At 37.4% G+C, this 27,086-nt stretch overlaps 1 protein-coding gene across 1 annotated transcript in view; it reads right to left on the bottom strand.

Annotated features, from left to right (window-relative positions):
• Sgcg (sarcoglycan gamma) overlaps positions 1-11,931 on the bottom strand; it is a 78,217-nt gene extending 66,286 nt beyond the window's left edge. The window contains exon 1 of the mRNA XM_071611332.1: positions 11,794-11,931. The gene's annotated coding sequence lies outside the window, so the exon portion shown is untranslated. The remainder of the gene's footprint in view (positions 1-11,793) is intronic.
• Between the last annotated feature and the right edge of the window lie 15,155 nt (positions 11,932-27,086).

Here is a 27,086-nt window from a genome sequence, read left to right on the forward strand (position 1 = left end):
CCTGATACTGGTTAGAACACATTGGAAGTGCTCTGCTGCAGAGTTCGGTGTTTTTGACCCCCTGGTCCTGAGCCCTAGAAGTGGTGCAAGAAGCTATGTCTCCTTCTTATCCCTGAGCTCAACAGCTTAACATCTGGCATTCTCCTTGCTGTTTTTCCTCTTCCTTTCCTTCTTCAAACTGCCATTTCTTTCCCAACCTACTCCAGTTGAGGTCTTAGTGGAGCTCTGGGGAAGATTGTGAAGATTTACTCAGGGACTCACAGCCTTTTAACATTAAGACTCCCCCAACAAAAGTGTCAGATTAAAGGTATAGTATTCTTTGATCCCAGCTTATCTGTTTGTTTTTAAAGCATATACTTTTTTGATTTAGGTGTCAAATAAACAAGATGGCTTATTTCTTAATTTAATTTGCAGTCTTTAAAAAAACATGTACTTTCTAAGGTTTTGTTGTGGATTTTGAGTTCCGAGTCCAAAAAGTATCTTCATATTGCTCAGTAAGTACCTCTCAAGATGTGGACTATTTGATTGCATAGGTGTTTTAAAAGGTATATCAACAAAATAGTTGTTATCAAGTATAGTTTCCAATTATTCAGTTGTTCAAGAATTTTTTTTAACACATGAGTGTTTTATAGGCCTGTTGCTTGGTATCATAAAGGGTTTTCCAATATTGTGAGTGATATAATAATTTTCTTCTAAATTCTCCTGATTCTCTAAAGGAGGCTTATAGCCAGGACTCTCAAAGTTCTTATGGTCAATTTTTCTGTACATGGTGGCTATCTTTCTCAAAGCAGTTGAATTGCAAAACTGCCTGGTGAATTACATACAGGATTTAACATCTCAAGAACTATAAGTTTCATAAAGTCTATTATGCCTCTAGTTATTATAATTCTTTCAAAGTCACTTTATTATTCCTGGTCATTAATATCTATAACCAATCTAGTTAACCTTGTAAAGGCTGTGTTACATCCTTTAAAATATTTAGGCATCTTACACATCTGGAGGCTTCTAAAATTTGTCAGTTCCAAATGTAAAATAAAATGCTCCTAGAATAATGTTTAGCATAGGGGAAACATTATACTTGCTGTTATTGTATAGTAAGTATGAAATTCATAGTTTCTTATGGTAGGTCATCTTAATGTTTCAAAGATTATATATTTATAGAATGTGATGATGCTACTTCTTGACAAAGTTCTGGAAAATATTACTACAGACATTACATCAAATCAGAAAGGCTATATAATGTCATTAATAAAATTAATCAAGGCCATCTGGGCAAGGATATTTTGGAGAAGATGCCAAAGTATTGGTGACAACAGCAAAAGTAGACAAATGGGATTGTACCAAATTTAAAAGCTAAAGCTTCTGCACAGCAAAGGAAACACAAAACAGATTAAAGAGACAATCTACAGAATGGGAGAAAATATTTGCAAGCTATATATATGATAAGGAGTTAATATCCAGAGCATAAAAGGAACTCAAACAATGAAATAGTAATAAATTAATTAATAACCTGATTTAAAAATGGTCAAAAAACCTGAATAGGCATTTCTCAAGGGAATACATACAAATAGGCAATAGGTATCAGAAAATATCCCCAACATTACTAATCACTGGGGAAATGCAAATCAAAACCACTATAATATAGCACCTCATACCTGACTAGAATAGCTACACTAAAATAGATAAATTTTGGTGAGAGCGTGGAGAAATTTAAATCCTTATAAATGGTTGGTGCTATTAAATTTGTACAGACATTATGGTGGTATCCTCAAAAAATTAAAAATAGAACAACATATGATCAAGTAATGTCACTGCTGGGTACATATCCAAAGGAAATGAAATCAATCTCTCTGCTAGTTATGCTTTGGATATGAAGTGCCTCCTGAAAAGCTCATGTGTTAGGCAATGCAGGAATGTTCAGAGGTTAAATGATTCGATTATGAGAGCTGTAATCTCATCAGTGAACTAATTCATTTGATGGACTGATAATTTGAGAGGACCAGTATACTGGGTGGTAACTCTGGAAAAGTAGGGAGTGGCTAGAGGAAATAGGTCCCTGGGGACATGGCCCATAACCACGTACAATCATTATGTGTCAGAGGTAAAGATGTTAAAATACAAAGTTGCTAAAATTATTATATAAATTATTTACATGTTTATATACTTTCCATGTATAGTCATACTAAAATATTTTAAATAGAGCAATTTTATAAAATTGCTTTTTGTATCAAAGTAATCACCAAAATAATGAAAACCTCTAATATGTCCATGTTGAGAATAAAGAGACAATTATTTAGCTGTCCTTTGGCCTTTCCCTTTGAGTATAATTACTATTTAAGGCAGAATTTGTGCAGGGCTAGGCTGGGAGGTTAGAGTTGGGGGCACTCAGTTATGTTGGTAGCTCTAACCTGTTTATCTACTTCTGAATCCAAGAATATTACTTTTTGTTTTGTTTTGTTTTATTTTCTAGTCTGGGCATTGAACCCATGGCTTAAATTATTCTTAATGCAGGTTTTTCTCCCCAGTCTCCTCTTTCCTAGATAATTTAACACTCAAAACAAAACAAAAACAAAAACCCAAATGTTGCATCTGTGTTCCCCTATTATGTTTTTACCTTTGTGAGACCAAGATGACTTTTCTCCCTCTTTGGCCAATCTCAGAGTCTAGAACTCCTACCAATATTTGTGGATTGAATGTGTAAATATAATGCAACAAGAAAACTGCCATCAAACACTATTTTTTAATTGTCCTATGAGATTGCACTTTGGTCATACCTACAGAAGTAAAACAAGTCAGGAAAGAAAATTATTTTCTAAAAAACTGAGGAAAAAATCATAGAATCAGAAATCCTAAACAGTATTGCTACAGCAGATGCTATAGTATGCCACCCAGTTCTTCATCTCCACTTTGCTTCCATTTTCACCTAAATGCATTCACCCAGCTCCCAGGGCTGTTTCCTGCTCAGAGGTCATACCTGAGTCCCTATGCTGGAACTGAACAGATTTGACTCCCCCAAAGCTCCCTGGACAGCCAATCACTAGCCAATAGTGAGAACAAGGGCTTGGCCCCTGCCTTCATCCATGACATCTTTGAAGGGCCAGTCTGTCTCAGAAAGCACCCCCAACAGCCCTGAAGGATCAGCTGGGTCCTCTGTTGTCCCCACACCAACAGCTCAGCTTCTTTTTCTGTTCAGCCTGGATTCCTCCATTCCCTTAAATTTGCTCTTCCCCAGAGCTTTCCTCAGTGAACTTCCCCCATGGAAATGCTAGTCTTCTGTGTTTCTCAGGGAAACTGATGTAACAGGGCTGGTGGTCGGAATAGTCTGGAAATTAAATCTAAAACAGCATCTGGGAACAGGATCACCCATCGGTGACTGATAATAAGGACCATTTCCTGGCAGTAGGTGGAGTAGTCCACGACACACAGTCTGGCATTGTTGCTAAAACTGTCACTGGTGGTGAACTAAGAAGAGATACCAGTGGAAGGAAATTGACTATTGGGTGCAATAGATAAGGTGTTTGAGGGTTTCTATGAAGTGTTATCATGAAGGCAATGGAACTGATGTCTCTGCTGAGCTCCATCCAGGCACTGGAGGAAGAAGATAGAAAGCTGAGATGATGAAGGTAAGCTATGAAGGTCATGGGGCTTTGCCAGAGCTTTTGCAGAGATGCTTACCTCCCTCCACTGCAGGGCACAGCAAGCAAGGGATCTGGTTCTTCATGAGAGCAGTGGCGTGACAATGAAGATGGAGTTCTCAGTTCTTGCTGAGATTGTCTGCTCTGTCAGGATGAGGGCCCTTACAAGGGAGGAGGGGCCCCTGAGGCTTGGGATGAAACATCTGGGACAAAGCACTCAAGAAACTGGAAACTCCTGATTCCCTAGAGCAGACATGACCCACTCTCCCATCTCCTTCCCACTTAAGAAGATGTGACAACATGTTCACCACTTCCCCTTCTGGCTACCCAGTGAATAATTAAGGCTGAATAACAACATAACTCAGGTGGGGAAGTTCTGGACTGGAGCAAAGACAGCAATATCCAGTCCAGTACATTAAGGAACATTCTTCGAGGATATAAGATTTATTATTTGGAAGGATCTTGGGAGATGGGTCTCTATCAAAGGATTGGAAATAGCTATGGCTGATGCTTAGTGACAGAGAAAAATCAGAATTGCAAGGCTGTCATTGAGGAGGGCAAAGATGGATTGACATCCAACAAGGGAATGATTCAATCTATCAATCAAAAGAAATCATCTGAGTGTGGTGGCACATGCCTGTAACCCCAGTGTCTTGGAAGGCTAAGGCAGGAGGATTGCAAGTTCAAAGCCAGACTTAGTAACTTTGAGAAACCCTGTCTCAAATAAATAAATATTTAAAAATAAACAAATAAATAAATATAAAAAGGGCTATGAATGTGGCTCAGTGGATAAATGCTCCTGGTTCAATCCCCAGTACCCTCATACCCCCAAAATGAAACTAATGAGGTTTCCTAGTAGGCTCAAGGCTACTACCCCCATAAAAATTACAACTCTTTGTTTGATTTTCAGATTAATCCAGTCTCCACATCTGGAAATTCTTGACTGAGGAGAGGCCAGGTCACCAGAAGGGGGGTGCCTTGCAACATCAATAGCAATGACTACCATTGTCCCCAGCCCGTCCCCAAGAGAGCCAAAACACATTTAATTGGGTTATAGTACTCAATATTTTGAGGACATTGGACATAGAACCTAGCTTGACCATTAATACTACGGACTTGAAAAGCCATCATGGTGAGGACATATGAGAATCACGTGACAAATAGAATCCTAGCCCCAGTTTGGCTCGTATTTGGTCCTTGGAACTACCAAATGGTCCTTTCCCCAAAAAACAAATATAAAATTGGGATGTACATATTTGGTAGTTGATAGAAATCTAATGTAGGGAGTGCCTTGGGAGAAGAACATGACAGTGAGAAAAACTGAGAAAAGTTCCAAGACTGCCATTCATTCCTTATGTATCCCAGGAAGAATGGCAGAGAAAAGTGCCCATCTCACAGGACATGAGGTTAGCTGTTAAAACCATGTTCCCACTTAAGTCACCAGTTGGATCCTAGAAAAACCAGCTATTTCCCAGAAGACAACTAAGGCCTGCTTCAAATCCAAACTGGTAGATGTTTCTGGAGCTGGTGTGCTGGGGGTATCTTTCTTGCTCATGCAGATTAATTTAGCCCCATATATAGGCACAAAGCCACTGGGTTGGCAAATGCATTCCCCCCACTTCTCTCATAGATGAGGACAAGAAGTGATTCACATTCACACGGGCTTGACTACAGTATTTACTTGCTCCATGGTCATGCTTAAATTTATTTCCCTCTGTCTTCATGTACTCAAAAGGGCTTGGGCCATCTTGGACATTTCTGGAACACAGTTGTTTGCTAGGTTTATGGTACTATGTTAACTAGGTTAGGGGATGGATTTGACACATATGTTGGAAAATTTAGAAGGTAAGAGATAAATCCTACCAAGATTTTGGCACTTGACAAGTTAGTGAATGTTTTAGGAGACCATTGCTCCAGGACATTCAGGAAAATCCCCTGAAAATAAAGAGTAAATTATTGTAGCTTGTACCTACCACTGCTGTAAAGGAAAAATAATGCCTCCTAATCCATGTCAGGTTCTGAAGCTAGCCTATTCTATTGTTATAATGAAAGCTGAGAGCATTGTGAGGGGCCCAGAATAGGACTTGGCAGCAGGTGCAGGCTGTAGTGTGGGCATTCCTGATGATTAGGCCATACATCCTTGCCCCCTTATGGGATGAGATATCTCTGATAGTAAAGGATGTAATGTGATATTTATGGCAAGCTACAGTGGAAGAATTACAACATAGACTTCTTTCTGGGATTTTGGAATAAGGCCATGACATCTGCAGCAGAGAACTATATGCCATTTGAAAAGCATTTTCCTAAGTTCTACTTGGTCTTAGTGGAGATAAAGTACTGATCATGGGATATCAAGTAACCAGGAATTCCTGTGGCCAAGAATTCCCATCATGACCTAATCTTTGTGAGGCCTTCCATGACATAATGTCAGGAGGCCCAGCAACAATCCATTGTAAGCTAAAAGTGGTGTACCAGGGTCTGGAGCAGGCAGAGGGATACAGCAGGCTACAGGTGCAGGAGACTCGGAATCTATGTCACTCACCACTAATGTACCTGCACCTGTTCCCAGCTTATCCTGCTTTCTGGCTACCTGGGGGTGTCCCTTATGATCAGCCTATGGGGAAGAAAAAGGCCAAGTTTGATTTAAGGGTGGGTTGGCCCAATGTGTTGGTGCAAACCATCAAAAGCTTGCTGCTTTTCTACAGCCCCAACTGGGGTGATCCTGAAAGATGATCATGAAATGAAACTTCTTCAAGCATAAGACTACAAGTAGTGCATTGGCTCATCCACTTATAGAAATAGAAATCATATGAGTTAGAATACACACAGTCCATGGATGGTAGTAGATGACTAAGCTGGTCCATTGGGGCCTGGAAGAGGGGAATTTGGAAAGACAGAATTCAGGGAAAGAGGTTTGTGGATGAGTTTTTTAGTCACAAGGGACTCTTTGTATTCCCCTTTGTAACTTTGTCAACACTCTTTGGAGTGTCCACTTCAGAGGAGGCATCAAAAAGTCAGAATGTCCCTCATCACCCACTCCAGTTCCCCTACCATGGACTCTTATAGAGTATCCCAAAATGGTGTGGGATCAAGATCATGCATGGGCCCAACAGCAAGGGCTTCCTTCAGCAAAGCTGATCTAAAACTACCCATGACAGATACCAGTGCTGAACCTGGAGACAGTGCCATCCTTCAATAAGACCAAGAAGCCACTCAGTGGCCAGCTGATCACATCATATTGACTGGAACAGACTCCAATGCTGGGAGTGGAATATTCTGTCTATAAGACCTCAGCCAGCATTTCTATACAAGGACTTATAGAGCATTTGCTCCATTGATGTGGGTCTCTCCGTGAAATGGCAGTGAATCCAAGTGACCCTCTATTCTTATCCTATATTGTATTTCCAAGGAACTACCAGATTGAGGAATCCTTCCAATTTGCTATTGGGATCCCCCCTTGGAGACCTCTTGGAGGAGAGGGAATACTTCAGGATGTTCAATCAACATCTTCATGGTGCTGCTTTGTGGTGGAGAGAAAAATCTGTCTCAGAGCCAAGGCCGAGTGTGGAAATGGTCATGTTTTCTAGCATCACTTTTTATGACCAGTTGGAACATGTGAGCTTCCCATTCCTACTACCATGGGCTCTGTGTACCAAAGTCCGTTCTCAGTGAGGAATTCTTCTACCAGGGAGCACAACATTAGTTCCATTAGTCTTCAAACTGCTTTCAGACCATTAGCCCCATGACAAGATACCACTAGGAAGAATAGGGTGCACCATTCTGACAACAGCTGTTAGGAAGAATATCTTTGTCACCCAGGTAGACCAACGGGGCATTTCTGGGTGTTCTCCTGTTTTGACAGTAAATGAACAGGTGCCACAAGTGTACTGGGCTGATAAGGATATGGTGATAAGCTCAGACCTCTCAGAGACGGATGTCAAAGTCACTTCACCAGGTTGGCTACCTCGACTAGCAATGGTGTCATCTGACAGTGAGGGGAATCTTGAGTGGGTAGTTGCAGGTAGTAGTTGATAGAGAAAAATGATAAGTATTAGTTGCAATCCTGAGGAACAGCTCACAAGTAGAGGCTGTAGTTCATTCAATTAGCCTTCTTTTAGTAGCCTTCTCAGAAAAGAGACCAATCAGAATCCCAAATTAGGTATATGAAACAAGAGAATCTGAGTGATGGACTCCAACAGTTTGCTGCCATGGTCATTCTTGAGAACTAAGATACTCACTTCTTAGCTAAGAATAGCAATAATAGCAGAAGACAAGAATGACTGTTGACTGCTGAGTTGCCTTACCTGGGCTACATCTATCTAATGTCAGATCAAGGTACAGGTGCAAAATTCCAGCCCTTCCTTCAATTTGGGATACAGCCTGGAGGTCCATCCCAGCTCTATCACATCTACATTGCTATTTGGCATTTCCTTTGGTTCAATTTCACTGCCTTCTTTCTCCTGCAGGTGTTTTTATTGAAGGTGTGCTTAAGTGAATAAACTGGCATGTAGATTGCAGCTCAGAGCCTGGTTCCTGGGGATCCTGTCTAAGCAATTGCTCTTGGAAAGATAGGGGCACAGTACGATCAGTCCCACTGATGGACTTCTCAATAGAATACTGTTCAGCTTTATCTTAAGCCAGGTTTTCCAGAAGCAGAGCCTCAGATGAGGACTCTTGTATAGATAATTTATTAAGGAAATGCTCTCAAGATAAATTAATCAGCAACCAGGAAAGCAGGCTAGGCATGAGAGACGAGAGAGAGAGAGAGAGAGAGAGAGAGAGAGAGAGAGAGAGAGAGAGAGCGCGCGCGCCAGACAAAGACATGGGCTGAATCCCAAGGCAAGTCTCCAGAGAAATGTGGAAAATTACTGGCTATTCAGTAGCCAGTTAATATACCATCTTTGTAAGGGAGACCAACATTATGGCAGTGCCATTTATACTGTATGGATATAACCTTTAGGCTTGACTATTTATAAAGAAAGAGTTTAGAAAAACCTTAAATTAAAATAACTCATGAAATCTGTGCTTAATCAAACAGAGAATAAAGTAGCCTGTTATCTAATTTATCAAAACTTTTGTTTTTTATACTGAAACTGAAATTTTCAGCAAATTAACTCAATTCCCCCCCTCTTAAAAAACAAAACAAAATAAAACAAACTTTAATTTGGCTAGGGCCTAAAAAGAGCACTTAACTAAATTCTAACTCTGAGAAAATTAAGAACAAATTTTAAGAAAGTTATTTGAATGTATCAGCTAGGCTGAACTTTTTAGTTGCAAGACTCTAAATGAAAGATTTAAAGCCAAGAGAATTCTTGAGGTAAACATAATTAAGGTTCTTATCAAAAGTACATATGCAATCTTCTGATTGCCTTGACAGTTTATTAAAAAAGTTTCAGAGGTCTTCAGGGCCATGATTCACTTCTACCCTTATCGTTACCTTTTCTTCAAAATTGGGATGGGATGATTTAATGTGACTTTCAAATGGTGCCAAAATATACATATTCAAATGCACTCTATGTTTCACCAAGATTAACATTTCAGAATATTTGATATAAAGGTTTCATTAAGACCTAAAATGTTAATGAAAGGAAAAGTTTCATAGGAATTTTAAACAGTTATTTGATTTTCTTGTTGTTGTTGTGGCTAAATTCTACCATCAGAGATCGTCAGCTGCAGAGAACTTAAGCAGGGTTTGCTATTTGCATCCTGGAATGTGCACACCACTCCTCAGTAGCTGTCTCTGCATGCAGAGAACATTCTCAGCTGGAGCAGAAATAGCTTCAGCCTGGAATCCCCTTTGTGGTTAGGGATTATTCATGGGGCTGTTTTAGAGGATTGGAGAAGCCAAGTAACCGTTTTAACCATTCAAAGCCATTCTCTGAAGTTCTTCCCTTATTTCCTGTCAGTGCTGGTCAAGATAAGAGGTTATGTGTCTTTTTTTTTTATGATAAGGATGATGGGGACAACTATTTACTCGGAATTCAGAAACTTTGTAAATGCCTTTTATGGACTTAATGCCTCCTTTTACAAATGAAGAAACAGGCATTAGAAATTAAGTAATCCACAGGAGATCATGTGGCTAGAACACAGCAATCTGACTTCACAGCCTAAACTTTTCACCATTTATTGTTACAAAACTGTTATACTTTTCAAAGACATTTCCCAAGAAAAAGTAAAAATTTAAAAATTGAGTTAAAATAGTCATGAAGGTGAAGCTAGATTTCAAGGTATCCCTCACTTCCTCTTCCACTGCCGTAATTCATTTTCCATGGCAAAAAGGGCAATTCTTACAAATAATAAGTAGGACTGCACAGCTTTTATGTCATAAATGTTCCAGGGGCTTCCTTCTACGGTAGGACGAAGCACCAATGCCTTTGATCGAAAGAGAGCCCTCCCTAAGTCCTCAGCCTCACAGTTCCTTGAGGATATGCTACACACCAGGCATCCTCAAGTCCAGTAGATGTTGACATTTCAAGGGATTTTGAGAGAAGTCTGGAGACCTTTGCAAAGTCACAAGTTAATAAATACTCCTGTACCAATCTTCCCATAAAATTCTCTATAGCACAACACATAAAATTAAACAGACATTGGAGTCTATAAGGACAAAAATATAGTGGGGGATAGATTCTATAATAAGAACATCATGAATTTTTCTGGCTCTGTGGCGGTCCAGAGAAGAATAATGCCAGAGAGATGCTGATAAGGCTTAGAGAAAAGGAGGAAGGATAGAACGAAACATGTGGGGAGGCTCAGGCAGGTTTCTGAAGCAAGGCGGACATCTTCAGTGCTCTGCTGTGTTGCGGCCCCCCCAGGGGAAGCCACAGCAATGATGGGCACAACTGGGAAGCAGCAGCTGGGTCACGATGGGCCACGGAGTAAAGACTAGAAAAAGAACTGCAGCCCTTCCAAAATACACAGCACTGAACAGATTGGACACCACTAATAATTCACGGTTAGCATTTAATTTCCACATTTCTTCTAATAGCAATTTAGTTTAATGACCAGAAAGTGTATTATTTATAGGACAATATGTGACAAATTTATTTTCAGTATTTTAAATGCAAGCTTAGCCAGCATCATTTGGAAACTTGTACTTGTGAATCTTTAGAATTGTATATCTAACTATACTGAAATACTACTTTTCATTTGGCTTTGAAAGAAAATCTCAAATTCTAGAACCTATAAAACTAACCCCAATTTGAACCACTAGTTCTGAAATTCCTTAAGTATGCCTCTTTGTTCCTCATTGTAAAATGTTTTCAAGAAACAAACAAACAAACAAACAAACAAAACAACAACAACAAAAAACCCAAAGTAAATGTGGTACATTTTGAAGTTTCTTTTGTACTAGTGAGTTACTCCATCCAGTTGATGAATCATTCAGGCAATTGAGTTACATTTTCCCTTATTATGGTTCTGTATTACTTTCTTTAAAAATTTATGTTTTCCAAACTACCACATATTAGGAAACACAAAAAAGGGACCTACAAGTTCAGTAAGCAAAAGCACTAGCACATCTTTTCTTTTACCCTACTTATTTTACTTTTTTAATGAATTTTGAGCAGCACTTAAGTCTTTTTCAGATTTGGGAAGGGAAACATTCCTCCTATGGTGCAAGAACAGTTAGGAGCCAGGTTGATATTTTGCTCTTGTTTTGCTTATTCCCACGTGATAAAACCACTTGACTTTTGGTCTCATTAATTTCAGTCTATTTCTTAATATCCCTAACAAAACTATCAATATACTCTAAAACAAAAATAATTTTATCACAAAAATTTAGAGTAGAATTAGAAGAAGTTGATCTTAAAGATTATACTTTGCCTAAACTAACTACAGTATACAACTTAAATGTCTAATAATATGGCAATGCTACCATATTTTACAAAATGAAAATATGAGAAATATGTGATTATGCTAAAATATGTAGCATTTTAGTAATCAGAATAATCTAAAGAGCTGAAATGAGAAGCTAACTTAATTTTGTTAAAATCAAAACATATTTATTAGAAATAATTAATTTGTTAGCTTAAATTTAATTTAAATTCATCAAGTAGTTTTTCTACCTAGGAAGGAAAACAGATCAAGAAACCCTATTAATTCTTTGTTTTTTAAATTATACTTTGAATTATACAAAATCCAACTTAAAACGATTACTTACCTTAGAAATTTTGACAAACACACGAGAATTAGTGACAGCTGGCCTGAGTTCTACTGGAGAGAGAGTGTTTCAAACTTTTCCATTACTTACAGGACGAGAAGGAAGGAGTTGGGCTTTACCAACTAGCCAGGGAGAAAAGGCGCTCACGTGTTTGGCTTTGGCTAGTGTTTCAGCCGCTGGTACTAGCAACAGGCCCTTCTAATTTTACTCAGTGACATAAACAGCTCAGGCCACACTTGAAATTGTTCGGGAACCACTTCCAGCATGCAATTCTCAGTGTGCCCCAAACAAAACAAAACAAGCCCAAACTGTTCTTACAAAACCAACATTCCTACATTTAAACCCTGAATTATGACTGTTTCATTTAATTATAACTTTCTAAAATAAACTTTACCTTAAATGAATAACGAGAAACTTCTGAGACTAGTTTCTGGCAGAATCTAATGTTGATAAAATATGAACAATCATTTCTAGTTAACATACAGTGTTTAGAACTTGGGGACTTTATTAATATTATATGTGTACTAATCTCATCCAAAGAAATTGCAAATTATCAAACAATAGTCACTCTTTAAAAATCACTTCCCTTGCTGAGTGCAGTAGTATAGGCCTGTGATCCTGGTGATGAGGGAAGATGAGGCAGGAAGACTGCAAGTTTGATGTCAGCCATAAAACTTAGTCAGCCCTGTCTCAAATTAAAACAAAACAAAATAAAAAAAGTGCTGGGGATTTAGCTCAGTAGTAGAGTTTCCCTGGGTTCAATCTCCAGTAACACAAACACACCCCCCCCCCAAAAAAAAAAAGAAGAAAAGAAAAAAAGAAAAATAAATCACTCCCTTTTGCCTCTTTTTAAGTGAAAAAAGTAGATATTTGAGCAGAAAAACCTAAATAATGATTACCATAATAAAGAAAAGGTAAATGAAATCTGTTAAAAGTATGACACTTATTCTTCAGCCCACTAACATTTATATTACATTTAACAAAGTATGTGAATGTAATTATGTGATCTTAAATTGTCTTTAAGAACAATTAACTCATCCAGTTTTTATAAGGGGCAAATAAAATGAATATCAAACATTTGGATACTCTTAATTTTTTTATTTTGCATTATTTTAATGGAGACTTGATTGCAGCATGAATTGAAACAATCTAAATTATGTATTTGAAATTTACCTTTTTAGAACTAAAACTTGAATATAAGCAGCAATGCAGTGATCATCCACATGCTTAATTTTTATTTTATTTTCTTCTTGGGGGGACTTTTTCTTTGGTTTATTCATACTCTAATTTCTCTTGAAATTTGATGCTTCTATCACACCAACAGCTGCAGGCCTTAAATTAAAAGCTGGTACAGCTTTAATTAATTATATATTTATAAGGTGTTTAAAAAATCTTTTATGAATTCTCAGCACATTATTATATCTTCCGTATGGCAATTTGGTTAGATACAAAATTATAACATAACTGTAAATTCTTAACAACAAAAAAATGGTGTACTGAACAATGATGATATGAAATGTAATTTTATATCAGTATGTGTCTGAAAAGTAAAAGTTTGAACTCTATATTCTGATATTTGAATTCAAAATCCTAACTTTATATGCTGATTGAAATGTCACTTATTTAAAGGTAACATATCAAGGGACCTTGTCATCAATCAGTGAATCGGGTTTGTAACAATGAACTTTTCAATATTTGGGGGATGCATTATAAAAACAGTCAAGATTTCTGTGTGATTTCCACTCTCATTTATAGATTCACTAAATACTATCAACATTACTTTTAGTATTGCAGGAGAATGATTTAAATCAGTTTTAATTTTATAGGTATGTTAGTCAGCTCTTTGTATCTATGGCAAACTACCTAAGAAAAACAACTTAGAAAAGGAAAAAGGTTGATTTTGGTTCATAGTTTCAAGTCCATGGTCTGCTGGTTCTATTGCTTTGGGCCAGAGGTGAAGTAGCACCATGGCATTAAGGGCATCACAAGTAGCTAGGAAACACCTCTCTCTCTCTCTCTCTCTCTCTCTCTCTCTCTCTCTCTCTCTGTCACACACACACACACACACACACACACACACACACACACACACGGAGATCTCACATTCTAAGTTTCCATCACCTCCCAATAATGCCATCAAATTATGAATCCACCAATCCTCCAATGGGTCAACCCATTGATGAGGTTAAAGCCTTCATGATCCAATCGCCTTCTCAAAAGCCCCAGCTCTAAAAACAGCTGTATTAGGGAACAAGTGTTACACATATGAGCCTTTTCAGGGAAGGTTTTAGATTCAAACTATAAACAGGTTAGTTTAAATGATTACATCAAGTCCCACCAGCAGTGTATAAGTGTACCTTCCCCCCACATCCTCACCAACACTTATTGTTGTTTGTCTTCATAATAGCTGCCATTCTGATTGGAGTGAGATGAAATCTTAGAGTCGTTTTGATTTGCATTTCTCTAATTGCTAGTGATGATGAACATTTTTTCATATATGTGTTGATTGATTGTATATCATCTTCTGAGAATTGTCTGTTTAGGTCCTTGGCCCATTTATTGATTGGGTTATTTGTTTGTTTGTTTTTTGGTGTTTAGCTTTTTGAGTTCTTTATATACCCTAGAGATTTGTGCTCTATCTGATGTGTGAGGGGTAAAAATTTGCCCCCAAGATGTAGGTTCTCTATTCACCTCACAGATTGTTTCTTTTGCTGAGAAGAAACTTTTTAGTTTGAATCCATCCCATTTATTGATTCTTGATTTTAATTCTTTCACTATACGGGTCTTATTAAGGAAGTTGATCACATGATGGAGATTAGGGCCTACTTTTTTTTCTATTAGATGCAGGGTCTCTGGTTTTATTCCTAGGTCCTTGATCCACTTTGAGTTGAGTTTTGTGCATGGTGAGAGATAGGGGTTTAATTTCATTTTATTATTTTATTGCATATGGATTTCCAGTTTTCCAAGCATCATTTGGTGAAGAGGCTATCTTTTGTTCAGTGCATATTTTTGGCAACTAATATAAGATAATTGTAATCTTGTAGGTTAGTCTCTGTGTCCTCTATTCTGTACCATTTCCATATGGCTGCAAATTAGTGCAGCCAATATGGAAAGCAGTATTGAGATTCCTTGGAATATTGGGAATGGAACCACCATTTGACCCAGCTATTCCTCTCCTCAATCTATACCCATACTACAGGGACACAGCCACATCAAAGTTTATAGCAGCACAATTCACAATAGCTAAACTGTGGAACCAAACTAGATGCCCTTCAGTAGATGAGTGGATAATAAAATGACATATATACATAATGGAATATTACTCAGCAATAAAAGAGAATAAAATCATGGCATTTGCAAGTAAATGGATGGAGTTAGAGAAGATAATGGTAAACGAAGCTAGCCAATCCCCAAAAACCAAATGCTGAATGTTTTCTCTAATATAAGGAGACTGATTTATAGTGGGGTAGGGAGGGGGAGCATGGGAGGAATATATGAACTCTAGATAGGGCAGAGGGGTTGGAGGGGAAAAGATGAGATATGGGGTTATTAATGATGGTGGAATGTGATGGACATCATTATCCAATGTACATGTATGAAGACATGAATTGGTGTGAATATACTTTGTATACAACCAGAGATATTAAAAATTTATGCTCTATATGTGTAATATGAATTGTAATGCATTCTGCTGTTATATATAAATAAAAAATTATGAAAAAAATGAAAAAAAGCGATTACAATAAGATTTTCAAAGTTTTAATGCATGTCTAGCTTACATTGAAACTCATATACACATACTAGATATGTATTCAATGAAATCATAACATTTTAAGCTGTAAGAGATGTTAATGAAAACCTAGTCTAACACTCAGTAGGTACAAGTAAGTATTCTGTGTTACAAAGGTAATAAAGCATGGTCAAAGTGGCTTTAGTACCTCTTGGGTATTTTGTGTTCCACCTCTGCTGACTTCCAAGCACAGCCAGAGTACCTCTGAGGTACATTCTAGGGTTCACCTCATTCTCCCTCTGCTCCTATTCCTGATATCACACTATAGTCCTTGGTGAGCTCTGTCCCCTTCTGGCTCCTCTCCTTCTAGTCTCTTATCTGCCTGGGCATAGGTCACCCTGTGGCTGGCTATATAGCTTAGGAGGTTTGGTTGGAGAGTTCATTTTCAGAACTAATGAAAACAGGGAATTTTTGGTAGTGATGTGGTCAGTTTTGGACCAATCCATTTTACTTTTGACATGAAGTAGGAGGTAAAGTCCTCCATGGAGAAAGTGTGACAGTAGGGAATGAGATAGTTCAAATCTTGAAAAAACCATAGAAGTTTAAAATACTTGCTGTGAAGGCCAGGTTTTAAATTCAGTAGTGAAAATTATCAGATCAGCTAAAGTTGAATACAGATGCTTCTTTACCTAGGATGGGTTGTATCCCAATAAACTCATGGAACGTTGAAAATATGGCAGATTGAAAATATGATAGGTCAAACCTGCCCATCATCCTATTTTTAGCAACAGAGGGCACTGCAGTGTGGTTCCTTCTCCTTGTGACCACAGGGCTGACTGGGAGCTGTGGTCACTGCTGCTGACCACGACAGCGAGGTGGAATCAGATTTCCTGGAATTGAAATTCCATGCAGTTTCTAATGAAGGCAAGGCACTTTTGCACTATTATATATATAAAAAAATTCTAACTTGAACCATTTGTTGAGTTGAGATATCATAATTGAACCATCAAGTTGAGAATTCTCTGTACATGGGAGCCGTGATTTAATAGTTTTCATAATATTATGTAGGTTGTATGTCCCTAATCCAAAATCCAACATGCTTCAAAGTGCTCTTTGAGCACTGGATTGTCAGAGTAATGCTCAATCAGTAAAGTCTATGCAAACGTTCCCAAATCTGAAGAAACTCTAAAATCTGAAACACTTTCCATCGAAAGCATTTGAGATAAGGGATGCTCAAACTGTATGATAATTGTAGTCATAAGTTCTTGTGATGAACTCCCCTCAAACTATGTTAGATGTTCCTACAAAACAAAATTCCTGGTCTCCCCAAACTTGCTCTTCTGTCCATCTTTTCCTTCTTGGCCCCCCACAATGTCAGGGAAGATAGACTTGGGAGTCTCCCTCATTCCTCAGGCAGCCAGTCACTAAATCCTGGGAATTCCCTTCCTGTAACTTCTGCTCTGCCTGCTCTTTCTACAGTGTTCCTGCCTGGCTGTAGGGATACATCTTCTCTGGTTTGTTTGTTGTTCCAGCCACATGCCCGCCCCCTTGTCTTCCTGCCTCCTACAGTCCTGGGGACTGCCAGAAAAACCTCAGGAACAAGTAATTCTGTCCACATCACTCCTCTGCTTAAAGTGCTTCAGCATGTCTCCAGGAGACGATACCAAGTTCTTGATCTGACACACATGCCTTTAAAAGGGATTGGGGTTGTCCGTCTCTGGGGCCTCTTGTCCTCTAGATTCTGTGAGACAAACGTCACACATACTACTGTATTATTACTGACTTTGTCTTTGACTAAAGATACCTCCCATCTCATTTTTGCTGGTGAACTGCTATTTAATTTTTTGAAGCTTGCTTAGATATCACTATCAGCTTTCTACATGTCTTTTCAAATACAAATATAATTATTTGTATTTACATTGCCATCACTTGTTTATGTACCTGTCCTCTGCTAGACTAGCAGCCATCAGCAAGGGGCTACATATAGTGAGCCCAAAAAGGGGTTAAACTCTGAATAATTACACCAGGCTTTTCAGTGTTTTTTTTTTTTTTTTTTTTTTTTTTTTGTGTGTGTGTTTTGTGGGTGTGTGTGTATGAATTTCATAGAGTATCTTAAAAAATAGAGCTAACATAAGATCCAGAGGACATTACAGGAATTATCCAGAAGAGGTCAGTAAACAGCAGGTGAAAGTGTGTTTTTCAGGATAACTTAAATGTGAAATCAAATTAATTATTTTGTAATTTGATAAACTAAGATTTTAAAAAAATACCATGTCAAGTATTTCTTCTTCAGTTGAAGTTACAATCCTCAAAGTAAGTATAAGCAAAATGAAGTGACCAGCGACTCTACACCTGACCGAAAACTTCAAGTCGTCATTTGGTTGTTATTACATGGGTGATTCTCACCCATATTCTTTGGATATTTTAAAATAGGATCAGCAAACATACACATTTTAACAAAGACAATTCTGACTCCCTAGATGTTTAGTAGATTATTAAAGGTGTGTGTTATACGGCTTTTACAGTATTTTGAGAAAAATTTACTTAGTATAAAGGGGTAATTTAACATTCTCAGAAAAGGGAAAAAACACATGGAATCTTTGTGATGTTAGAAAAATAGAACATGTAATAAATTCTCAGAGGAAAAGAAAACAGATTTCAGAAGAGAAAATGGAGTACTGGGTTAGAGTTGTGGCTCGGTGGCAGAGCGCTTGCCTAGCACATGTGAGGCACTGGGTTTGATCCTCAGCACCACATTAAAAAATAAATAAATAAATAAAGTTATGTCCATCTACAACTAAAAGTATATATATAAAGAAATGGAGTACTAACTGAAATTTCATAATATCATGCTTTATTATTAGCAATTGCTGAATTGGGTCATAATATCCTACAATTATTTCTTCATGAAGATATGACTTTGCATAATTTATAGGTAGCAGATGTTACAACTCCATCAAGTATTGACTTCTTGGGTAGTGATTCTCGTTTTAGGCAGGGAATGGAAGTGTGGCATGTGCATATTAGAACCACAGGAAATACATTAAAAATAAGGATCAAAGTAGAACTTGCACATGTTAAGGAGGAAATTGATCAGAAGGGCTCATAATAAAAACCCTGCTGTTTCTGCTTCTGCTCAGACCACCTTCATCTGCACTTGTGTGAGGTCCCTACTTAGATCTTCCTTTTTATAACCTTTAAAAGACTTCTTATTGCTGTATCTCAGTGTCGTAACTTTGGACATTATCCATCAGTTTAGTTCATGTTCCTTATCATCTAGGGCACAATATGCCTTCCTCAGCATATCCTAGCTGTATGTCAGCTTTTATTAATTTAATCTACTATTTGTAATTAATTCCATTTTTCTTCATGAAATTCTCTTTCCTTCATTTTCTAATTTATATATTTTCTGTTATGCTTGGATCTTAACTTTCTTGCGCGACCAAACTCCATTTCCTTTATTTTCTAATTGTCTTCCTTTTTACTTCTTGCATTCACCACCTCTATCATATCCTCAAGTTCTGGCCCAGTTTCCAATAATAACACCCATTGTCCATGATATCCTTTTTCTCCAGCATCCGTGTGCTTGGGGCTTTTCTGTCCCATTCTGGTGGACTGAGCCTTTGCAGAGCTGCAATCTGGATTGGTGTCACTCTTCTGAGCTGAGCTAATTACTCCCAGAAGTTTCTCTCATGATTTTGCATTTACTCTCTTGCCATGATGAAGTCCACCCTCAAATAATTATTCAGGAAGAGTGCTTGAGTCTTCTTATGACTGGAAAGTTATCGATTCTGCTCTCTAAAATAGGTTAATATCATTTTCAGTTAGCCTAGAATTCTGGATTGAAGTAACTTCCTACTGAAATCTTTCCCCAGTAACATCTATACTCAGGACATTCTGCAAAGCCTAGCAAATACTAGTGGCTTGGGAGGCTGAGGCAGGAGGATTACAAGTTCAAAGCCAGCCTTAGCAACTTAGCAAGGCCCTAAGAAACTTAATGAGGCCCTGTCTCAAACTAAAAAATAAAAGGGACTGGGGACGTGGCTCAGTGGTTAAGTGCCCCTGGGTTCAATCCCATATTAAAAAAAAAAATCTTGCAAAGAAGTGTAGTTCTAGTCTGACTTTCTAGTTTGTACTGAGTAAGATACATTACTGTGTAAATATATCTCTGCCTATATCTTGGTAAAAATCAAATTAGCCTCAATTTATTTCCCTTTACATTCATCTGGCATTTCATATATCTGCATGTGATCAAAGAGGATATAATATGCATTTATAAAACATAAGTACATTTATTCTTATTGCAAAGTAGCAAAGATCAATAATACTCAAGACACAGTCATAAATGTTCCTAAAATTTCTTTACTGTGATCAGAAATTTCTGATCAAGGATTACAAAACAGATGATGGTAGAAATTTTGTAAAGAAGAATAGGTGATATAAAATAAGTTTGAAGGAAGAGAGCAGGATCAATAAAGAGAATATGGGAGGTCTGGATATGGAGGAAGTCTGGGGGATCTGTACCCCAGGAATTTGAAGAACGCCAACCATTGAAGATTTGTGACAATGCTGCTCATTTACATAAGGGAAACTTACTCTCTTTCTGAGAATTCTCCTTCCATTGTACAACATTCCTGGACTCTTTCTATAACCTTTACTCATTTCTTCCTGTGGAAAGTGGATGTTTACCTCTCATCAGTGAACTGGAATGGGAAAGTGTACCTGCATGGCACAGCTCCTGTCTCTTCAGGGACCTGACTTCATGCTTGCAGAGGGTGCACGTTTTGCATTGATCTTTCGTGCTGAAAGTTGAAAATGCAGTCATTTAGAGGTTACTTGAGATGCTTCAGCTGCCTGAGGTCAGTGAGTCCTTGTGCACGTGTACCCTTAGAAAGTCTATTACTGCTGCACGCAGAGGATACATTCTTTAACAGTTCTCTTTATTACAAAGTCAGAGCCTCATTTGCCACTTTCCTTGGCCTGTCTCAGAATGTGGGCAGTAAATAGAAATATGATTTTTCTCAATCCTTTCAAACTAGGAAACAAAACAATCAAAAGCAGCATTTAGCAACTACAGACGTTTTGTAGAGGATCTGTTATATAGTAAGGGCTATTCAATATTAATATGTAGCCTTCTCTAACCCTCCCTTCCATTCTTGCCCAGCATCCTGTTTTCTTGCAAGGTTGGTGCCCTCCTACTAAGTATCCCCCCAGTACTCAGGGCATTCAGCATAGACTGATTCCTAGCTGTTTACTTGTCTCTCTCCTGGTGATGGTCACGTGAGTTTAAGTTTGACCTCAAGGATTGAATTTTGATGCATATATTTCCTTAGCCTCTAGATACTCATTAAATTTTGCTAAATGAATGGATTGATAAATAAGTTGTTTCCTCTACTTAAGTAGTTTTCTTCCAGCTGAGAAGACAGCTAAATAATTACTGAACAATGTGGTTAGTATTACAATCAAGGTATAATCCAATGGCTATCGAAGCACAGAAAGAAAACCTTAACTCTATTTGAAGAGATCAAGTGGTAGTTAATTTTCTGTTAGCACAAACCATCATTAACTCATCCACTTAAGTTTTCCAATGTTTGAATGTTTTAAATGTATTTAATATATTGATTTTCATTTCCTTTATTGTTAATGATGTTGAACATTTTTTCATATATTTTCTGGCCATTTGCATTTCTTCTATATATTACATAGATATAACTTAATAAATGTATAAAAGTCAATACATATTGAGGGATATGCCATTCTTCTAAGTGATATGATTTTTATTAACTTACCAGGAAGTTGAGAGATCAACAACCCAAACCTGGAAAAGAATCTACCAACTTAGCTCCTTGAAAAGAAGACTGCAAGACAGCAGAATACAACAGACACTAGTATGGCAATATGTAAATCAATGGATGTGTAACTGATGTGATTCTGCAATCTGTATATGGGGTAAAAATGGGAGCTCATAACCCACTTGAATCAAATTGTGAAATATGATATATCAAGAACTATGTAATGTTTTGAACAGCCAACAATAAAAAATTAAAAAAAAAAAAAGAAAAGAAGACTGCAAGAGGGAAGGAAATGCCACATACTTAGAGCTTGTTAGACACCTCCCTGGTGGCCTCTTGGAACACAGATACAATTCTGAAATGAAACATTGCACATGCTTTAGGGAATGGAGGTAGATGCGAGGCTGGGTTAATCCGTGAGTAAGAGCTGGGATAGAGAACCTGAGGTAGATATTCCAATTCAAAGGCAATCTTCCCTCAACAGGAAATCTGATTCCCTTCAATATACGCCTCAACCTTGACCTTCCTACTTCTGAATTTAATCTTTGTGTCAGTGACTTAGGCTCAGCCTCCTAGATCTGATGGTCTTTTCTATTTGACAGCTTGACCAGTATCTTCTATTCTGATTCTGATAAAAAACTACATGATTATTAGTTTAAAATTTTTTCTTACTTTCTTTCTCCCTAGAGATCATAAAAACAAATGCTCAGAATCCCAGGCGTTGGAGTCAGCTGAGCTTTAAATAGCTGTTTAACTTCTCTTAGTGGCTATATAATGTAAGATAAGTTATTTATTTTTTAATGGTCAATTTTCTCCTATTACTGTGGGGAAATCATACCATCTCCCATTTAAGTTTAGTAAAATAATTAAATGAGATAATGTATAAAAGGTACTTGACACATAGTAAGACATACATTCAATGATTAGCTATTATTACAGTAATGCTTAAATTTTAAAAATAAATAAGATAGATAAATAATAGATTATAATGCAGGTAGCCTTTATGATAAAGATATTTTGACTTCCCTACTGAGTGATATGCCTAATCTGATAACGGTAGTTTGACTTAATGTTATACCTGATCCTTCATGTGCTCAATTAGTAATTAACTCTCATAGGCAGACTATAGGATAGCACTTTTATAAAATCAAACCAAGTTATTTTTTCTTTTTTTCTCCTTATAGTTTAGCTTTGGAATCAAAATCATCTGTCAATAGCTGCTCTTGATATGATGTTGGCAGGTTGACGTCCTTGACCAACACACAGGGATGTCTTTACCCTTTGGGAGGTAAAGATGCTGGAATTCCCATGCAGATGAATCTGACTTGCTTCTGAACTTTGTCCCTCCCACTCAAGTCACCTCCTGAGAGTCCCTGTGCTCCTGACCTCTATTCCTCACCTAGTGAGAAGTTTTTAGAATTCTCTTCTCTCAAAAGGTGTTTTACACTGAACATGAGTACTTGGATTCTAGAGGGGTCATGACAACAGGAATGCTGTGCCAAGAGGTCATAAGGCTGATGGTCATAAGGTAATTATGTTAAGACATGGGGAAGGACAACAGTGAAGAGGTGACCATAGGAAGAGAAGAAACAACAAATTTGCTTCAGATCCCTCGTGTTTGAGGACTTACAAATATGGACATTTAAAATTATCATATTGTAAACTCAATATATTTTCATCATTTCTTTCACTTTCTCTCCAAATATTTTCTCTTCTTGGCTGATGGCACTGCTGTCTGCCATTTGGCAACCGCAGACATCTTACATAGTTTGATTTAAATCATTTCAAATAATGTGTGTATTATTCCTATAATAAACAAATGAACATTTGTGTATAGATACTTAATTTTTGAGGTACACTTCTTTAATTGGAAATGAAGAATTGAAATTAAAGGGAAAAAGAAGAATAATGTTGACCTAAGCACATCATATCCATGATCCTACCCAGCTTCTTAACATGGAGAAAAGTTGTGTGATATCAAGCACTGATTTTGTATTATATAATTTCAGCAAAGTGTTACAATTTCAAAAAGTTCTACACATAGCACAAACATTCTGTGTTCACTAATATTTCGAAAAGAGAGAAATGTTTTCATTTAAAAATGAGAGATTAAAAACTTCAAAATGTTTACTCATTTATTTCCCAACATCCATAAATTCCACTTCTGATAATGACACTTGGATTTTCTTTTTGGTGAATCACCACTGCACATACTTTTATTCCATATATTTTGTTCAAATCAGATCAACACAATTTCCAGGTGAGTGGAAAATCATGTGGCTTAGGCCTGGCCAATCAGAACATGACATTCTTTGGGCCATAGAGGTTATTTTAGAAGTACTCAAATCAAGCCAATTAGGCTCAAGCAGAGCAATCTCACTACTTTTGTTTCAGTGACTGGAAAGATGCACTTTCTTTTCTGTCAGACTCGAATTTGGAAGTGCTGTAAAATTGAGTTTGTTAGCTGTTATGAGAACAAGCCAACATAGCAGAGGCAGAGCTGAGAGATGGAGAAACATGTTTGAGGCCACGGATCAAGACATATCTAAGCCAGACCTAATCTTGTACTTTTCACTTACACTAGTCAATAAATTGTCTTTTGTGTTCAAAACTGTGTAGTTGGTGTTTGATAATTTCTAATATAATCTAATGCAAGTTTTATCTAAACCAGAACAATGATCTAAAAAACATGCCTATCTATAATTAATTAACTAATTAATTAATTATTGTACAGGTGGAGTTTGTGTAAAAATATATTCAGTTTCAAACAAATGGAAGAGTGAGGGACAAGGTAACATAGAAATGAGTATTGAAAATAAGGTGGCGAACACAAATGTGCATGATTCCCTACCATTAGCTATGCTGAAAGAACTTGTAAATTATGGAAATCCACCATCTCCATATTAGCACATATAAATAAGGGGAACTGTTATCATAGTCCCTAGGGTAGTCAGTGTAAGGGTAGTGTAAGTTAGAAGGATGGAGAAAGATTACTTGATTTGGCAAGGGAAAACCAGTGAGGAAATTTAAGACTTGGACAAATTATAGACACGTTAATGATTCCAGAAACTTCATGGAAAAGCCTTTGACTTTGTCACATCCTATAGCTCAAATCTAAGACTGACAACTGTAAGAAAACCATTACTTTTATGTTACTAAGAAAGGAAATACTTCTGTAAATTGTGGTATATCACTGATTATAATATACATCCCAATTTCAGAACTATTAAAATTTGAGAAAAATTGGCATCTGAGATTTGGTGAAATGGAATAGTTGCACAATGGACTGAATATTAATAGCTGCCAATCATGCTCTGTTTAGATAATCTTCATCAATGATTATCTCTGGCATATACCTGAATTTTTTTATTTGCTAAGTTTTAAAGTGTTTGTTGCTTATATTTAAATATATAAAAATAAGACAATTTCTCAGCAAGAAGTTTCTTAAGAGAATCAATAAGGTGATTAGCAGAATGTTTTAAATATAATCGTCAAAGAAGGTCTTTCTTTGACACATGAGCTGACACCCAATTAATGAAGAAGAGCCAATCATAGGGAAAAACAAAACAAAAACCAGAGCAGACTTCCAGCTCCCCATTCTGCTATCCTAACAAAATCTGAACAGAAAAACCAGCAACTCTTCTAGGATCCAAAAGAGGAACAAGGTCACAGGGTCAAGTGCCACTCCCAAGTTGGACAGAGAGGCAAATACAAAGAATCCCAGTCAGAACTTGATGGAGCAGAAACCTCTGTAGGAAGCAGTGCTGGGCCAGAAAGACCTGAACTGAAACCCACCCGCTGTTAGAGGCTCAGTGTGGACAACTCTGAGTCAAAACTCCAGAGGGACCCAGTCATAGGGGTAGCCCCCATGGTTTTCTGAGTTTTATATCCAGGATCTCAGCTAGAACAGTGAATATTGGAGAACAATTCCTTGGCATTTCTGACAGTGAAAGGAGGGAAAGCAGCCACTTGGAAATATGCTACAGCACTCTGTCTTTCTTAAGGCCTGGCCTCAGGAGAAAGTAGTTAACCAGAGTCTAATCTTCCAAGTATATCGTCAATACCTAACTGAGCTGGGGGAAGGAAAATACCCAGCTACAGCCCACTTTAGCCATCCTGTTCCACCTACGGGTGGGGAGGGACTGAGAAATATTAAGTAGTTCACATGCCAGAAACAACAAGTTCACCAATAGAACTGAGACCTAATCATAGGACTTATGATTAGGAACCTTAACATAACACCACCAAAGGACTCTTTTACACAGTACATTATATCTGATTATCAAGAAAAATTACAAGGCATACTAAAAGGCCAAAAAACACAGCTTGAAGAGACAGTGAGGATCATAACCAGATATGGAAGGAATGTTGAAGTGATCAGACCTGGAATCTAAAACAACTGTGATTAACATACTAAGGGCTATAATGAGTGGAATAAGACAGAATGCTAGAGTAGATGGGCAATGTAAGCAGAGAGATGAAAATTCAAGGAAATAACTAAAAGAGAAATACTACAGATTAAAAAAAATTAAAATAGAAATGAAGAATGCTTTTGATAGGCTTATTTATAGACTGGGCATGGCTGAGGAAAGGATCTCCAAGTTGAGTACAATCTTAGTAGAAATATCTAAATTGATAGAACAGAATAGAGGGTTCAGAAATAGATCCACGTAAATATAGTGAACTGATCTTTCACACAGGAGCCAAGGCAATGCAATGGAAAACAAATGATGCTGGAACAACTGGACACCCACAGGCAAAAATAGTGACTCTAGACACAGACTTTACATCCTCCATAAAAGTTAACTCTAAATGGATCACAATCTAAGAGTAAAATGCAAAAACTATGAAACTCCTAGATGATAATATATTAGCAAATCTAGATATCCTTTGTTGGGAAAACATATAACGGCAGCAGCACCCCAGAGAAAAACCCCAACATGGCGCCTAACGACCCTCTTTCTCCTCTTTTTTCTTTCACTGGCGCCAAACGTTCCCACTGACGCCAATATTCAAATCCTGCCGGTGGGAAACCTTAGCCCCAATAAGAATTAACTTCTTGGGCTCCGGAACTGACATATGGAAGAGCTTGCCAATAAACGGGCAACCCGTTATCTACCTCAGCCCTGCTACCTCTCCTATATAAACACACAGCCTTTTGTAATAAAGCGGAACCTCTCTGGTGATTTGTGTCGTGTGGTGTCTCCCATTCGTAGTGTGGTGCGGCGTCTTACATCCTTAAGTTCAGTAATTAATTTTTAGATATAATAACAAAGGCACGAAGGAACAATTTATGAAAGAATTTCTGGAATAAACTGGAAAACATTAAAATTAAATTTTTTGTACATAAAAAGATACTGTCAATGAAAAAACAAGTTATGGACTTGGACAAAATATCTGAAAAAAACGACTGATTAAAATCTGCTATCCAAAATATACACAGCGTTCATAAAACTCAATGATAATCAAATTAACACCTAAAAAATAAGGCATACAGAAAGCAAACAAGCATATGAAAAAATGCCTGGCATTATATTTTATTAGGGAAATGCAAATTAGAAGTACTACATATCTACTATAATAGCTGAAATACAGAACACTGATTCCACAAAATGCTAGCAGGATACAGAGCAACAGGAACTCTCCTTCGTTCCTAGTGGAAATGCAAAAGGTATAAATATCTTGGAAGACACTTAGCAGTTTCTTACAAAACTAACCATTCTCTCCCATCATTTGATCCAGAAATCACACTATTCAGTAATAATCCACAG

Source organism: Marmota flaviventris, chromosome 4 (genome assembly GCF_047511675.1).
Source record: "Marmota flaviventris isolate mMarFla1 chromosome 4, mMarFla1.hap1, whole genome shotgun sequence".
NCBI lineage: Eukaryota > Metazoa > Chordata > Mammalia > Rodentia > Sciuridae > Marmota > Marmota flaviventris.